Below are 15054 nucleotides of genomic sequence, written 5' to 3' on the forward strand. Positions count from 1 at the left end.
TTTACAACTCAGATCTTGATCGTCATTATCATCCTAATTTCTTTTCGGATCTAGGTAATTTTGATCCCTAATTTTCATTCGATTTCATTCCGCTTCAATCAAACTTCGATCAACTTATTTAATTTGTTCAATCTTCTATCAACTCGTTTAATTACTGATTCTCGCTAATGTTTATGCAGATTTTGATCGATTTCTTCGCTTCATCGTATGTTTCTTTTCCTTTCTTTACTAGATTTCGATTTTTTGTTGCTTAATCTATTAAATTTTGGTTAGAATCTTATTTAATTAGTTTAATTACTGAGTTTTGCTCTTGTTTTACTATTTTCGTTCACTTGACTTCATCGATTTCTTTGCGTTTCTATTCTGCTCGATTACGCCAGCTTTAAGTTTCATGTTATTGTTCACGGTTAGTTATGATCGATTTTATGTAACCTAGGTTTTTGATTTAAACACTCATTATGAAATGCTTATCATAATGCCTAGGTTTGTGAACATATACCTCTTACTCGACTTTTTGTTGTTGTTTCATAGTTAATTTTATTTGTTTCGACTCTATTTTGTGAGTTTTTGGACGCTTGAGTGTGATTACCTTGTCGTTCTTTAGAACGTGTTTCATATTCAGAGATTTTATGAAATTTCAGTAGCTATTTCGTCTTTTTAAACGTGTTGTTGCTTGAGTGTTCAATCGACTGTTGCCGAAAAGAGTTTATTAGTTTGTGTTGTATCAATTAGTTTGTGTTGAATCAATTTACTGTCTTCTAGGTTAATCTACTTGATTTGTTAGTCATTTCAGAGGTTAATTTCGTTATTGTTGCTTTGTTTCTGATGTTGGAGCTAATATTGTGAATGTTGGAGCTAATGTTGTGAATCTTGGAGCTAGTTTTGTGAACTTTGTACTGATTATGTGAAACCGTCCATAACATTGCTCATTTATCTTTGATTTAGTATAAAATTGTTTTCATATCAATCCAAAATGCAAAATCTGCATACCAGATGGCATTAGAACAATCAATGGCTATAGTCAAGTTCCACTTTTTGTATTTTTTGAGAGGAACCTGTTTTAAAACTAGATCCATTCAATTCCCATCAAATAATAAGCTTTTTTTTGAAACCAGAATCAAACTGATCATTGAAACATTCTGCAACAGTCAGTCCACTACATCTCTTGCCATTCTCTTCTTTACGACCTCAATGTCACTATCTCTATTAACCGTTTTCTCTAATCCGCTTAATGCAATAGTTGTTACTCTCCCTAACGATCAGTTAGTCTTCTCACTCCATCAAGTATGTTATGCTGTCGAAAACTGTGATAATTAAGGTTTCAGCTGATATGCAATTGACAAGATTGTGATGTTTTGTTGAAATGTGCAGGTGGAGCAGACAATTGATCAAGTGCAGCAAGTGGGTTCGGATGTTCTGGAGAAATCACAACAGGTTTTCCAGGTTGTAACCAAAGCTTTAAAACCTGGCATTGATGCTGCTATACCTTTTGTGCAACAGGCTGGACATGAGGCAATGAAGGCTGCTTCACCTATCATTTCTGAATCTGCTAAGAAAGCTCAGGAAGCTATGCAGGGCTCTGGTATTACTACTAAATCCGTCATTAATGCTGCTAAGGTATTTAAAGTTCTTCATTCCACGCTATACGCCTTACTGTGGCCTAGGTGACAAATCCAAAATAAAGAATATGTATTTGTGGTAACTAACTGTAACTAACAAGAGACCAGTAGGGTGATTGAAGTTGTCAGACCTATAGCATCATCAACAGTTGAAACCATCACAATTTCAGACCCTTCTCTGATTTTTGAAACTGCATCTGGATTGTTCCTTGCATACCTCCTGCTTCCGTCAGTATGGTCTTTCGTCACATTCAACTTTCGTGGATACAAAGGCAAGTATCAAAACTACAATTCTTCGATTTACTGCTAAACCATTTGTAATTTGGTGCATTCATAGGCATATTGGCTTATACAGAACTTTCTGATCCCTCCTGCATGATTTCGGATGACTGATGACTATAAATTTCGTCAATATTCTGGTTTTGCTTATTTTGGGTTGCTAAGAAAGTTGCACTGTCTTCGTCATAAACTTCCAATTTTCCTTCTATTGTTTATGTCTATCTATTTTCCGATGAAGGTAATACTATGATATGTAAGTACTAATGCATATTTTACACTATTCAGGTGAACTTACACCTGCACAGACCTTGGACATGTTGTGCACACATAACTATTATTTGGTTAATATTCGGTCAGAGAAAGACAAGAACAAGGCCGAAATCCCTTAGCTTCCCCCAAGAGTCAAAACCGGATAATTGCAATACCGTAAGAAAAATTTTACCTATTTTTGTGTGTGTTTTTTTTTTAAAGATTAAAACATATAGAAGTATGGAACTGTCAATTATAATCCACTAACAAACCTGCAAAAGTGTCAAGTACAGGGAATAAAAGCGCTCTCATATCGGCTTATGCTGAAGTTTGAAGTGATCTCATCTTGCAAGGAAATGGTCTGATACTCTGATCACAGTTTATCTTTACTGATTATTTACAGGCTTGAAGAATTACCAAGTAAGTTAAAAAAACCAAGTGAAAGGCACAGTTTATCTTGAAGAAGTGCCCGTAAACTTAGCATCATATGTCATCGACATGACATTTGTCCCTATTGTCTCTCTTCTTCAAGAAGTGCCCAGTGTAACCATCTCGCCCATGCTATGGAGCTGTACTTAAAGTGTAAGGTCTTACCCTTATCTACTTAAACTTCTGCTTAATGTCATGTTGTCTATACATTTTTGCTTGCTATATTGTCTTGGCAAAGATAATAAAGTATCATCTGTTTGCTATTTGCTCATATGAGATTATGAGTTCTAATATGAGGTCTGCTTTTTTACGAACACCGTCAACTGAACCGTTGTAAACCCTCGGAAACGTCCTCTAGTGATCCATAATAATAAATGCATAGAGAATCCATTGAATGGCTACTATGTAACAATAAAAGCTATAATTGGCCATTTTATGTAATTTCACATTCCACAAAATTGGAAAAAGAAGAAAATTGTGTGATAAAATTAACTTGTACAGCACCCTAATACCCTTGGGACAAGGTTGTTTAAGAAAAACTCTATATGACAACTACGTTGAACGGTTGAATTCGCACTTAGTCTTTTCTATATCTCTAAAGCAGGAGTCTAATTAATTTGGTTGAAGGTCTTCTTATTCTCGTTGGAAGGAGGAATACTTTACTTTACGAAATCTACTCATTGACTTGAATTTTTGCATTTTGCTAGACAAGCCACCTCTCGAATATCTTCAATATTTCTTAGAGTTCCAAATAGCTCTAGCTTGGGCACCTGAACAGAGTCTTCTGCAGAGAAAAGAACCGGTTTGCCAATCCCCACAATTCAGCTTGATGGGTCCCAAGCTTTACATCAGTCCTGAACAGGTAACTTTCATCCTTTTCCTGATTACTTTTTACTCGTGGGCAGTTTATTACTCCCTCTTATTCTCTGGAATTGTCCTACTTTTCTTTCTTGACTGATTCAACGGAATTGCTCCAAGTCTGAATCTTGCTCATTTTCTTTGTGTTTAACAGGTCTCTTATATAGTTCTATCCCTACAGTGTGTATTCTAAAATAATACTACATATAACTATGGTCAACTTTAATTAATGCTCAACATACTTATTCGATTAATATTGGGGCTTAAAGCAACTAGGGCAATTCAAATAGAAAAGAAGCTTGTTATGACAGAGTTTTTGATTAGGTGATTTACGTACGCGCCAATTAAAACTTTATATGACGAAGCCACGAAGGGCTTTTGATAAACAATATACCATGGAAAGAACAAGTCTAATCCTTTCAGAATTTTTCTCTCAACTTAATTACACAGATTATATATGGCTCCGTATTTTATAATTTAACCACATTCAATCTTGTAGGTGACAGTCGGACGTAAGCCAGTTACAGGTTTGAGGCTTAGCCGAGAAGGCAGCAAGAAAAACCGCCTTGAAATTCATCTCCAACACCTAGTTTCACTCCCGAAAATTCTGCAGCCTCATTGGGATGCCCATATGGGCATTGGTGCCCAAAAATGGCAAGGTCATTTATTGCTTTTATGTCCTCAAATATTATGTAAAGGAACTCTCTTGTACTCATATTTCTTGGTAATGATTTTAAAGGATATTGATGGATTATGTGCCCACTTGTAAGTTGTAAGTCTTGTGTAACTGATAGAATTCCACAACCTGACCTCAAAGTTTTTGTTAGAAGATATTGCTCATTGATCCAACATAAGCGCCATTAATTGCATATACGAAGTACCCCCCGTTACACCTTATGAAGTGCTTTCTCCTTTCGAGTCATTTACATACACGTTTGTTCAAATGTTCAAATTATGTGAATAATATTGAACAAACGTATAAAAATAACTTCAAAAAAGCGAGTAAGATAATTATTGTCGGACAACTTAGCTAGAATTCATGATCTTGTTGCGAAACCATCAGCATCAAAATTATACTCTTTTAACCTCGGAAGTACAGTAGTTGGTATTGTGTATAACCTTATGACTCCTAACCGAGATAATGATGAGAATGGCATATAACTTGGGAGTAAATGGAACGAGAATGGCATATAACTAGTACGTATCTATCCAAAGGTTTTTTTCCGTTTCTCTACTCGGATGCCTGAACAACCTTATTCCTCGTACTACAAAAGGCATTCTACTTGTGTCTTTTGTATCATATTTGATCCGACTTAAGTTTAAGACGAATATGTCCGTCTTAAACACGAATTTGTATTCGACCATAAGTTAATCTTTCTTGGAGGACTCTTACAGGATCAAATGTTTAATACTTCAATCCCAGCCCCAAATGCTTTTAGATCCATGAACCATCTTTCGTATCTTTGACTTGATGTATTCTCCAATGATTATATACCTGATGAAAAAAAAAAGAACTTGCTTCAAAACTCGAAGAAGATTTTGACCATAAAATTAATTGACAAATGGATTATAGATAGTTTATTGGGTGATTTCAAAACTCGAATTTGCTCTAAGATTCACAAAACAATGTCTGAGATTCACAAAATAAGAAAAAGAGCAATTAGGTGATTTCAACCATTTATGACCAAGTTTCGGAATATTATCTTTTAGTTTCACAAAACAAGCTCTACGATTCACAAAACAAGGTCTGAGATTCACAAAAAAGAGCAAAATACGTAATTTCAACCATTTATGAATAATTTTTATAATATTGCCTTCTAGTTTCACAAAACATGTTGTAAAATTCACAAAACAAGATCTATGATTCACAAAATAAATAAAAAAGAGCAAAATAGGTGATTTCAACCACTTATGACCAAGTTTCGGAATATTATCTTCTAGTTTAACAAAACAAACTCTAAGATTCACAAAATAAGGTCTGAGATTCACAAAATAAGAAAAAGAGCAAAATAGGTGATTTCAACCACTTATGACCAAGTTTCGGAATATTATCTTCTAATTTCATAAAACAAACTCTAAGATTCACAAAACAAGGTCTGAGATTCACAAAATAAGAAAAAGAGCAATTAGGTGATTTCAACCATTTATGATCAAGTTTCGGAATATTATCTTCTAGTTTCACAAAACAAGCTATACGATTCACAAAACAAGGTCTGAGATTCACAAAAAAGAGCAAAATACGTAATTTCAAACATTTATGAATAATTTTTATAATATTGCCTTCTAGTTTCACACAACATGCTGTAAAATTCACAAAACAAGATCTATGATTCACAAAATAAATAAAAAAAGAGCAAAATAAGTGATTTCAACCATTTATGACCAAGTTTCGGAATATTATCTTCTAGTTTCACAAAACAAACTCTAAGATTCACAAAACAAGGTTTGAGATTCACAAAATAAGAAAAAGAGCAATTAGGTGATTTCAACCATTTATGACCAAGATTCGGAATATTATCTTCTAGTTTCATAAAACAAGCTATACGATTCACAAAACAAGGTCTGAGATTCACAAAAAAGAGCAAAAGACGTAATTTCAACCATTTATGAATAATTTTTATAATATTGCCTTCTAGTTTCACAAAACATGCTGTAAAATTCACAAAACAAGATCTATGATTCACAAAATAAGAAAAAGAGCAAAATAGGTGATTTCAACCACTTATGACCAAGTTTCGGAATATTATCTTCTAGTTTCACAAAAGAAGCTCTAACATTCACAAAATAAGGTCTGAGATTCACAAAATAAGAAAAAGAGCAATTAGGTGATTTCAACCATTTATGACCAAGTTTTGGAATATTATCTTCTAGTTTCACAAAACAAGCTCTAAGATTCACAACATAAGGTCTGAGATTCACAAAATAAGAAAAAGAGCAAAATAGGTGATTTCAACCACTTATTACCAAGTTTCGGAATATTATCTTCTAGTTTCACAAAACAAACTCTAAGATTCACAAAACAAGGTCTGAGATTCACAAAATAAGAAAAAGAGCAATTAAATGATTTCAACCATTTATGACCAAGTTTCGGAATAATATCTTCTAGTTTCACAAAACAAGCTATACGATTCACAAAACAAGGTCTGAGATTCACAAAAAAGAGCAAAATACGTAATTTCAAACATTTATGAATAATTTTTATAATATTGACTTCTAGTTTCACAAAACATGCTGTAAAATTCACAAAACAAGATCTATGATTCACAAAATAAATAAAAAAAGAGCAAAATAGGTGATTTCAACCACTTATGACCAAGTTTCGGAATATTATCTTCTAGTTTCACAAAACAAGCTCTAAGATTCACAAAATAAGGTCTGAGATTCACAAAATAAGAAAAAGAGCAAAATAGGTGATTTCAACCACTTATGACCAAGTTTCGGAATATTTTTTTCTAGTTTCACAAAACAAGCTCTAAGATTCACAAAACAAGGTCTGAGATTCACAAAATAAGAAAAAGAGCAATTAGGTGATTTCAACCATTTATGACCATGTTTCGGAATATAATCTTCTAGTTTCACAAAACAAGCTCTACGATTCACAAAACAAGGTCTGAGATTCACAAAAAAGAGCAAAATACGTAATTTAAACCATTTATGAATAATTTTTATAATATTGACTTCTAGTTTCACAAAACATGCTGTAAAATTCACAAAATAAGATCTATGATTCACAAAATAAATAAAAAAAGAGCAAAATAAGTGATTTCAACCACTTATGACCAAGTTTCGGAATATTATCTTCTAGTTTCACAAAACAAGCTCTAAGATTCACAAAATAAAGTCTGAGATTCACAAAATAAGAAAAAGAGCAAAATAAGTGATTTCAACCACTTATGACCAAGTTTCGGAATATTTTCTTCTAGTTTCACAAAACAAGCTCTAAGATTCACAAAACAACGTCTGAGATTCACAAAATAAGAAAAAGAGCAATTAGGTGATTTCAACCATTTATGACCATGTTTTGGAATATAATCTTCTAGTTTCACAAAACAAGCTCTACGATTCACAAAACAAGGTCTGAGATTCACAAAAAAGAGCAAAATACGTAATTTAAACCATTAAGAATAATTTTTATAATATTGACTTCTAGTTTCACAAAACATGCTGTAAAATTCACAAAACAAGATCTATGATTCACAAAATAAATAAAAAAAGAGCAAAATTGGTGATTTCAACCACTTAGGACCAAGTTTCGGAATATTATCTTCTAGTTTCACAAAACAAACTCTAAGATTCACAAAACAAGGTCTGAGATTCACAAAATAAGAAAAAGAGTAATTAGGTGATTTCAACCATTTATGACCAAGTTTCGAAATATTATCTTCTAGTTTTACAAAACAAGCTATACGATTTACAAAACATGGTCTGAGATTCACAAAAAAGAGCAAAATACGTAATTTCAACCATTTATGAATAATTTTTATAATATTTCCTTCTAGTTTCACAAAACATGCTGTAAAATTCACAAACAAGATCTATGATTCACAAAATAAGAAAAAGAGCAAAATAGGTGATTTCAACCACTTATGACCGAGTTTCGGAATATTATCTTCTAGTTTCACAAAAGAAACTCTAAAATTCACAAAATAAGGTCTGAGATTCACAAAATAAGAAAAAGAGCAATTAGGTGATTTCAACCATTTATGACCAAGTTTCGAAATATTATCTTCTAGTTTCACAAAACAAGCTATACGATTCACAAAACAAGGTCTGAGATTCACAAAAAAGAGCAGAATACGTAATTTAAACCATTTATGAATAATTTTTATAATATTGCCTTCTAGTTTCACAAAACATGCTTTAAAATTAACAAAACAAGATCTATGATTTACAAAATAAAAAAAATAAAGAGAGCAAAATAGTTGATTTCAACCACTTATGACCAAGTTTCGGAATATTATCTTCTAGTTTCACAAAACAAGCTCTAAGATTCACAAAATAAGGTCTGAGATTCACAAAATAAGAAAAAGAGCAATTAGGTGATTTCAACCATTTATGACCATGTTTCGGAATATTATCTTCTAGTTTCACAAAACAAGCTCTACGATTCACAAAACAAGGTCTGAGATTCACAAAAAAGAGCAAAATACGTAATTTCAACCATTTATGAATAATTTTTATAATATTGCCTTCTAATTTCACAAAACATGCTGTAAAATTCACAAAACAAGATCTATGATTCACAAAATAAAAATAAAGAGCAAAATAGGTGATTTCAACCACTTATGACCAAGTTTCGTAATATTATCTTCTAGTTTCACAAAACAAGCTCTAAGATTCACAAACCAATTTCTGAGATTCACAAAATAAGAAAAAGAGCAATGTGGTGATTTCAACCATTTATGACCGAGTTTCGGAATATTATCTTCTAGTTTCACAAAACAAGTTATACGATTCACAAAACAAGGTCTGAGATTCACAAAAAAGAGCAAAATACGTAATTTAAACCATTTATGAATAATTTTTATAATATTGCCTTCTAATTTCACAAAACATGCTTTAAAATTTACAAAACAAGATCTATGATTCACAAAATAAAAAAAAATAAAGAGAGCAAAATAGGTGATTTCAAACACTTATGACCAAGTTTCGGAATATTATCTTCTAGTTTCACAAAACAAGCTCTAAGATTCACAAAACAAGATCTGAGATTCACAAAATAAGAAAAAGAGCAATTAGGTGATTTCAACCTTTTATGACCATGTTTCGGAATATTATCATCTAGTTTAACAAAACAAGCTCTACGATTCACAAAACAAGGTCTGAGATTCACAAAAAAGAGCAAAATACGTAATTTCAACCATTTATGAATAATTTTTATAATATTGCCTTCTAATTTCACAAAACATGCTGTAAAATTTACAAAACAAGATCTATGATTCACAAAATAAAAAAAAGAGCAAAATAGGTGATTTCAACCACTTATGACCAAGTTTCGAAATATTATCTTCTAGTTTCACAAAACAAGCTCTAAGATTCACAAAACAATGTCTGAGATTCACAAAATAAGAAAAAGAGCAATGTGGTGATTTCAACCATTTATGACCAAGTTTCGGAATATTATTTTCTAGTTTCACAAAAAAAGCTATATGATTCACAAAACAAGGTCTGAGATTCACAAAAAAGAGCAAAATACGTAATTTCAACCATTTATGAATAATTTTTATAATATTGCCTTCTAGTTTCACAAAACATACTGTAAAATTCACAAAACAAGATCTATGATTCACAAAATAAGAAAAAGAGCAAAATAGGTGATTTCAACCACTTATGACCAAGTTTCGGAATATTATCTTCTAGTTTCACAAAAGAAGCTCTAACATTCACAAAATAAGGTCTGAGATTCACAAAATAAGAAAAAGAGCAATTAGGTGATTTCAACCGTTTATAACCAAGTTTCGAAATATTATCTTCTAGTTTCACAAAACAAGCTATACGAATCACAAAACAAGGTCTGAGATTCACAAAAAAGAGCAAAATACGTAATTTCAACCATTTATGAATAATTTTTATAATATTGCCTTCTAGTTTCACAAAACATGCTGTAAAATTCACAAAACAAAATCTATGATTCACAAAATAAGAAAAAGAGCAAAATAGGTGATTTCAACCACTTATGACCAAGTTTCGGAATATTATCTTCTAGTTTCACAAAAGAAGCTCTAACATTCACAAAATAAGGTCTGAGATTCACAAAATAAGAAAAAGAGCAATTAGGTGATTTCAACCATTTATGACCAAGTTTTGGAATATTATCTTCTAGTTTCACAAAACAAGCTCTAAGATTCACAAAATAAGGTCTGAGATTCACAAAATAAGAAAAAGAGCAAAATAGGTGATTTCAACCACTTATGACCAAGTTTCGGAATATTATCTTCTAGTTTCACAAAACAAACTCTAAGATTCACAAAACAAGGTCTGAGATTCACAAAATAAGAAAAAGAGCAATTAAATGATTTCAACCATTTATGACCAAGTTTCGGAATAATATCTTCTAGTTTCACAAAACAAGCTATACGATTCACAAAACAAGGTGTGAGATTCACAAAAAAGAGCAAAATACGTAATTTCAAACATTTATGAATAATTTTTATAATATTGACTTCTAGTTTCACAAAACATGCTGTAAAATTCACAAAACAAGATCTATGATTCACAAAATAAATAAAAAAAGAGCAAAATAGGTGATTTCAACCACTTATGACCAAGTTTCGGAATATTATCTTCTAGTTTCACAAAACAAGCTCTAAGATTCACAAAATAAGGTCTGAGATTCACAAAATAAGAAAAAGAGCAAAATAGGTGATTTCAACCACTTATGACCAAGTTTCGGAATATTTTTTTCTAGTTTCACAAAACAAGCTCTAAGATTCACAAAACAAGGTCTGAGATTCACAAAATAAGAAAAAGAGCAATTAGGTGATTTCAACCATTTATGACCATGTTTCGGAATATAATCTTCTAGTTTCACAAAACAAGCTCTACGATTCACAAAACAAGGTCTGAGATTCACAAAAAAGAGCAAAATACGTATTTTAAACCATTTATGAATAATTTTTATAATATTGACTTCTAGTTTCACAAAACATGCTGTAAAATTCACAAAACAAGATCTATGATTCACAAAATAAATAAAAAAAGAGCAAAATAGGTGATTTCAACCACTTATGACCAAGTTTCGGAATATTATCTTCTAGTTTCACAAAACAAGCTCTAAGATTCACAAAATAAAGTCTGAGATTCACAAAATAAGAAAAAGAGCAAAATAAGTGATTTCAACCACTTATGACCAAGTTTCGGAATATTTTCTTCTAGTTTCACAAAACAAACTCTAAGATTCACAAAACAACGTCTGAGATTCACAAAATAAGAAAAAGAGCAATTAGGTGATTTCAACCATTTATGACCATGTTTTGGAATATAATCTTCTAGTTTCACAAAACAAGCTCTACGATTAACAAAACAAGGTCTGAGATTCACAAAAAAGAGCAAAATACGTAATTTAATCCATTAAGAATAATTTTTATAATATTGACTTCTAGTTTCACAAAACATGCTGTAAAATTCACAAAACAAGATCTATGATTCACAAAATAAATAAAAAAAGAGCAAAATAGGTGATTTCAACCACTTAAGACCAAGTTTCGGAATATTATCTTCTAGTTTCACAAAAGAAACTCTAAAATTCACAAAATAAGGTCTGAGATTCACAAAATAAGAAAAAGAGCAATTAGGTGATTTCAACCATTTATGACCAAGTTTCGAAATATTATCTTCTAGTTTCACAAAACAAGCTATACGATTCACAAAACAAGGTCTGAGATTCACAAAAAAGAGCAGAATACGTAATTTAAACCATTTATGAATAATTTTTATAATATTGCCTTCTAGTTTCACAAAACATGCTTTAAAATTCACAAAACAAGATCTATGATTTACAAAATAAAAAAATAAAGAGAGCAAAATAGTTGATTTCAACCACTCATGACCAAGTTTCGGAATATTATCTTCTAGTTTCACAAAACAAGCTCTAAGATTCACAAAATAAGGTCTGAGATTCACAAAATAAGAAAAAGAGCAATTAGGTGATTTCAACCATTTATGACCATGTTTCGGAATATTATCTTCTAGTTTCACAAAACAAGCTCTACGATTCACAAAACAAGGTCTGAGATTCACAAAAAAGAGCAAAATACGTAATTTCAACCATTTATGAATAATTTTTATAATATTGCCTTCTAATTTCACAAAACATGTTTGAAAAATTCACAAAACAAGATCTATGATTCACAAAATAAAAATAAAGAGCAAAATAGGTGATTTCAACCACTTATGACCAAGTTTCGTAATATTATCTTCTAGTTTCACAAAACAAGCTCTAAGATTCACAAAACAATTTCTGAGATTCACAAAATAAGAAAAAGAGCAATGTGGTGATTTCAACCATTTATGACCGAGTTTCGGAATATTATCTTCTAGTTTCACAAAACAAGTTATACGATTCACAAAACAAGGTCTGAGATTCACAAAAAAGAGCAAAATACGTAATTTAAACCATTTATGAATAATTTTTATAATATTGCCTTCTAATTTCACAAAACATGCTTTAAAATTTACAAAACAAGATCTATGATTCACAAAATAAAAAAAAATAAAGAGAGCAAAATAGGTGATTTCAAACACTTATGACCAAGTTTCGGAATATTATCTTCTAGTTTCACAAAACAAGCTCTAAGATTCACAAAACAAGGTCTGAGATTCACAAAATAAGAAAAAGAGCAATTAGGTGATTTCAACCATTTATGACCATGTTTCGGAATATTATCATCTAGTTTCACAAAACAAGCTCTATGATTCACAAAACAAGGTCTGAGATTCACAAAAAAGAGCAAAATACGTAATTTCAACCATTTATGAATAATTTTTATAATATTGCCTTCTAATTTCACAAAACATGCTGTAAAATTTACAAAACAAGATCTATGATTCACAAAATAAAAAAAAAGAGCAAAATAGGTGATTTCAACCACTTATGACCAAGTTTCGAAATATTATCTTCTAGTTTCACAAAACAAGCTCTAAGATTCACAAAACAATGTCTGAGATTCACAAAATAAGAAAAAGAGCAATGTGGTGATTTCAACCATTTATGACCAAGTTTCGGAATATTATTTTCTAGTTTCACAAAAAAGCTATACGATTCACAAAACAAGGTCTGAGATTCACAAAAAGAGCAAAATACGTAATTTCAACCATTTATGAATAATTTTTATAATATTGCCTTCTAGTTTCACAAAACATACTGTAAAATTCACAAAACAAGATATATGATTCACAAAATAAGAAAAAGAGCAAAATAGGTGATTTCAACCACTTATGACCAAGTTTCGGAATATTATCTTCTAGTTTCACAAAAGAAGCTCTAACATTCACAAAATAAGGTCTGAGATTCACAAAATAAGAAAAAGAGCAATTAGGTGATTTCAACCGTTTATAACCAAGTTTCGAAATATTATCTTCTAGTTTCACAAAACAAGCTATACGAATCACAAAACAAGGTCTGAGATTCACAAAAAAGAGCAAAATACGTAATTTCAACCATTTATGAATAATTTTTATAATATTGCCTTCTAGTTTCACAAAACATGTTGTAAAATTTACAAAACAAGATCTATGATTCACAAAATAAAAAAAAAAGCAAAATAGGTGATTTCACCCACTTATGACAAAGTTTCGGAATATTATCTTCTAGTTTCACAAAAGAAGCTCTAAGATTCACAAAATAAGGTCTGAGATTCACAAAATAAGAAAAAGAGCAATTAGGTGATTTCAACCATTTATGACCAAGTTTCGAAATATTTTCTAGTTTCACAAAACAAGCTCTACGATTCACAAAATAAGGTCTGAGATTCACAAAAAAGAGCAAAATACGTAATTTCAACCATTTATAAATAATTTTTATAATATTGCCTTCTAGTTTCACAAAACATGTTGTAAAATTCACAAAACAAGATCTATGATTCACAAAATAAAAAAAAAAAAAGCAAAATAGGTGATTTCACCCACTTATGACAAAGTTTCGGAATATTATCTTCTAGTTTCACAAAACAAGCTCTAAGATTCACAAAATAAGGTCTGAGATTCACAAAATAAGAAAAAGAGTAAAATAGGTGATTTCAACCACTTATGACCAAGTTTCGGAATATTTTTTTCTAATTTCACAAAACAAGTTCTAAGATTCACAAAATAAGGTCTGAGATTCACAAAATAAAAAAAAAGAGGAATTAGGTGATTTCAACCATTTATGACTATGTTTCGGAATATAATCTTCTAGTTTCACAAAACAAGCTCTAAAATTCACAAAACAAGGTCTGAGATTCACAAAAAAGAACAAAATACGTAATTTAAACCATTTATGAATTATTTTTATAATATTGACTTCTAGTTTCACAAAACGTGCTGTAAAATTCACAAAACAAGATCTATGATTCACAAAATAAATTAAAAAAGAGCAAAATAGGTGATTTCAACCACTTATGACCAAGTTTCGTAATATTATTTTATAGTTTCGCAAAACAAACTCTAAGATTCACAAAACAAGGTCAGAGATTCACAAAATAAGAAAAAGAGCAATTTGGTGATTTCAACCATTTATGACCAAGTTTCGAAATATTATCTTCTAGTTTTTCAAAACAAGCTATACGAATCACAAAACAAGGTCTGAGATTCACAAAAAAAGAGCAAAATACGTAATTTCAACCATTTATGAATAATTTTTATAATATTGTCTTCTAGTTTCACAAAACATGCTGTAAAATTCACACAACAAGATCTATGATTCACAAAATAAGAAAAAGAGCAAAATAGGTGATTTCAACCACTTATGACCGAGTTTCGGAATATTATCTTCTAGTTTCACAAAAGAAACTCTAAAATTCACAAAATAAGGTCTGAGATTCACAAAATAAGAAAAAGAGCAATTAGGTGATTTCAACCATTTATGACCAAGTTTCGAAATATTATCTTCTAGTTTCACAAAACAAGCTATACGATTCACAAA

At 30.7% G+C, this 15054-nt stretch overlaps 1 pseudogene; it reads left to right on the plus strand.

Annotated features, from left to right (window-relative positions):
• Positions 1-993: 993 nt before the first annotated feature.
• LOC141588521 (calcium sensing receptor, chloroplastic-like) lies at positions 994-3627 on the plus strand (annotated as a pseudogene).
• Positions 3628-15054: the final 11427 nt, after the last annotated feature.

Source organism: Silene latifolia, chromosome 6, assembly GCF_048544455.1.
Source record: "Silene latifolia isolate original U9 population chromosome 6, ASM4854445v1, whole genome shotgun sequence".
Lineage (NCBI taxonomy): Eukaryota > Viridiplantae > Streptophyta > Magnoliopsida > Caryophyllales > Caryophyllaceae > Silene > Silene latifolia.